The sequence below is a fragment of the Tupaia chinensis genome, unplaced genomic scaffold (assembly GCF_000334495.1).
Source record: "Tupaia chinensis unplaced genomic scaffold, TupChi_1.0 Scaffold148884_1, whole genome shotgun sequence".
NCBI lineage: Eukaryota > Metazoa > Chordata > Mammalia > Scandentia > Tupaiidae > Tupaia > Tupaia belangeri.
The window spans coordinates 523,700-527,110 of NW_006208732.1; the positions used below are offsets into that span (position 1 = coordinate 523,700).

Here is a 3,411-nt window from a genome sequence, read left to right on the forward strand (position 1 = left end):
CTGTAGGATAAGCTGATAAGGGACAACGCTCAAGAATTTAAACTCAGGAATTGAATGATATGAAGTTCACCCGTCCTTGGGAAAAAAGTACATTTCTTGGCTCTGTTGAGATGAATGGAACTTCTGGTAACAAGATCAGCATGTTTTTGTACCAAAGCGAAAGCCATTTGCGTTTTCAGAATCCAAATCAATGGCAGCCACTTGTCATTGGGATTTCACCATCCTCTGGGGATGCAGCCTTCTCCTGGGCTGAGCTGTGGCCACTGCCAGCTCCCACTGTGCACTCCAGCACTTAGGTTCCAAAACCTGGCCGACCATCAGCACTCCTGGCTCCAACATTCAGCAGCTGGTGAGCACTTGCTAACTTGCAACCTGTGTGAACACAGCAATAAGTTCACAGCAACCTAGCAATCAAACTCATCTGGCACTAGGTGGTGAAGGCTTGTTGATCACCATCAGCCAGGAGTAGCTATCGTCAGTTATCGCTTCTGACAGCACTTCCTATTACAAAAATAATTTCAATTATTTTTTAACTTTTTTTTTCAGTGAGGTTTTTGCTATAGGGCGCGTGCACTCTCCAGACAGACAGAGAGAGAGACAGAGAGACAGAAAGCAAGAAATCACCCCCCAGGGGGGATGGCCACACCTCAATCCCTTCTCCTCCATTCTCCTCTCGGGATCTTGGGCACACACGCACACACGCCCGGCGTGAGTTTAAGCCACCGGGTGTGGGACTTGAACCGCGGTCAACTACGTGGGAGTCCAGCGACACAGCCATTACACTAACTGCTGGTCCCCAAAAATAATTTCTTAAAAGCAGTTTTATTATAATTCTAAGTAAAGCTGCAAGCTTATTCTTTCACTATAAGAATTATGCAACATCCATGTGAACAAGCTTAGCCCAATGGAACATGATAGACTACATAAAGAGAGGCATCAGCCATCCTGACTGTCACCGTTGTCCCATTTCAGCCCATAATACACTACCCATCCCAACTTAACTAACCTTCAAGATAATAATCCATCAAACCCAAGTAAGCCTTGTGTAAATGGCCAATATGGAATCATGAGCAAAATAAATGTTGTTTTAAGACATGTTCTGGAAAGGCTTATTGGACTGCAAAAGTTGACTATACAATTTTCTAAATAGCAAATTATTGCCAAAATTAAATATATACACATTTAATTTTTAATACACTAAGACCTTGAGATAAATAATAATTGAATTTACCAAGAATATGTCGCTTATTGATAGGTTAGCAATCTTAGTAGGTCCTAAAACCAATTATTTCATAGAATTGGAATTCTCAGCAAATTATATAATTCTGCAAGAGCAAGATATAATTGTCCATTTAAGCTAAATCATATTAATGAATTTAGAATTAATAGATACAATATATGTATATAGGTATGTACATCACTATGTTAACTATTAACATATGCAGATATAGCAAGAAACTATGAATATTAGGACGTTTTTATTTTTATCCGTGTTATTTTGTAAAACTCAGCAAATTTATTTTCTAAATTGAGTGACTATTTAGTGATATAGTTTTGCAACTCAATATGAGTTGTTTAATCCTAACAGAAGCAAGTCAGACTATGAAAGAGAGGCATTGTATGTCCCTACATAGTACATACTGAATGTCTGCTCCCTATGGCAGAAACTGAAAGATTAGAAGGCATGAAAACATGGAAAGCAACTGTGGATACCAGAGTCAGTATGTGGGAGAGGGTGTGAAATGGGGGTTGAGGGAGCAGGAGAGAAGCAAGGGGGTAAAAAAAAAACAAACTTTCAATAGACAAACAAATGGGAAATTGTTGATGACAATGTGTATGGTAATTTTTTTGTCTGGATTAACATACAAGGTATTCATGATGGAAAAATTCATTTTCAGTGTTGTAAAGATATACAGTGATTATAAAAAATAAGAAAAACATGTAAAGAATAGAAAGAAAACATCTCAAGACTTGTAACAATAGAGATGAAACTGAAAGCCATTTCAATAAGTGATATAGGACACACAGAGAAAGATAAATGCTGCATGATCTTACTTATATTTGGAATTCAAAACATTTAAACTCGTAGTAGCAAAGAGTAGAGTGGTGATTGCCAGAGACTGAAGGGTGGATAAGATGTTGGTGATAAGACACTCAGTTTCAGCTTTGCACAATGAATATGTCCTGGAGGTCTGATAGACATCACGGTGACTATAATTAATAATACTCTCTGCATTGTGTACCTACAACTTACCAAAGTGGTAGATCTTGAGTGCTGTCACACAAAAGGAAAAAATAACATAAAACAAAAATAGTGACTATCTGAGGTTATGGATATATTAATTACCTTTATTTTGGTAATTGTATATATATGTGTGTGTGTACACACACACACACACACACAAATAAATTATACAATCTTAAATTTACACAACTTCTAATTGACAATTAGCCTCGATAAAATGAAACATCACCCAACCATTAATTTATCTATCCATTTATAAGTACTCAAAAATATAGAAATATTTTGCAACTAAAACATGTTGAGAATCGTTTGCAGGCTATGCAAATACATACCAATGAAAGGAATAATGTTTTCTATTTACCTAAGCTTATTCTTGAGACTATAACCATAAACATTTTAAAAGCCAATAATATTGGGACCAGCAGTTAAGCGTAATGGCTATGTCGCTGGACTCCCATGTAGTCGACTGTGGTTCGCGTCCCAGACCCGGTGGCTTAAAACTCACGCCGGGTGCGTGTGCGTGCGTGCCCAAGATCCTGAGAGGAGAATGGAGGAGAAGGGATCGCGGCGTGGCCATCCCCCTGGGGGGTGATTTCTCGCTTTCTGTCTCTCTGTCTCTCTCTGTCTATCTGGCAAGCGCACGCACCCTATAGCAAAAACCTCTCCAAAATAAAAAAACAATAATATTATTTCTCTATCCAACAGAAAATAAACTTATTACTGAGAGATTAACATACTTTATATAACTTATTTATTTGTTTGCTTGTTTTACTATAGGCTGTGAGCATTTGCCAGAGAGAAACAGAGAGAGAAGGAATATGATAAATAACTCTCGAGGATGGATGGCCACTCTGCAATCACTTCTCCTTCCTTCTCCTTTCAGAATTTTGGTCATACTCATACTTGTACCCAAAATGATTTTCGAACCACCAGGTCCACCAGATCCAGGACTCAAATCATGACCTTGCCATGAACAAAACAGCTCTCTTAACCTCTAAACCACCTGCTGGCCACAGAGTTTATATCTTTTAAGGTTTAATTATTTATTTCATATAAGAAAGCAAAACGGGCATTCTCAACAGAGTCTTCACACCTTAACTCTCCCCCCAGCCCTGCTGCCAGAATCAGCAGTGTCTCCATGATGCACCCTACGTGTTCAGGTAGAC

The 3,411-nt window shown here is 38.4% G+C and overlaps 1 non-coding gene across 1 annotated transcript; it reads right to left on the reverse strand.

The window, feature by feature from the left end:
- Nucleotides 1-453: 453 nt before the first annotated feature.
- On the reverse strand, nt 454-521 carry LOC114006563 (small nucleolar RNA SNORD49). Its single transcript, XR_003548279.1, has one exon. It is a non-coding gene; the product is annotated as a small nucleolar RNA SNORD49 (small nucleolar RNA).
- Between the last annotated feature and the right edge of the window lie 2,890 nt (nt 522-3,411).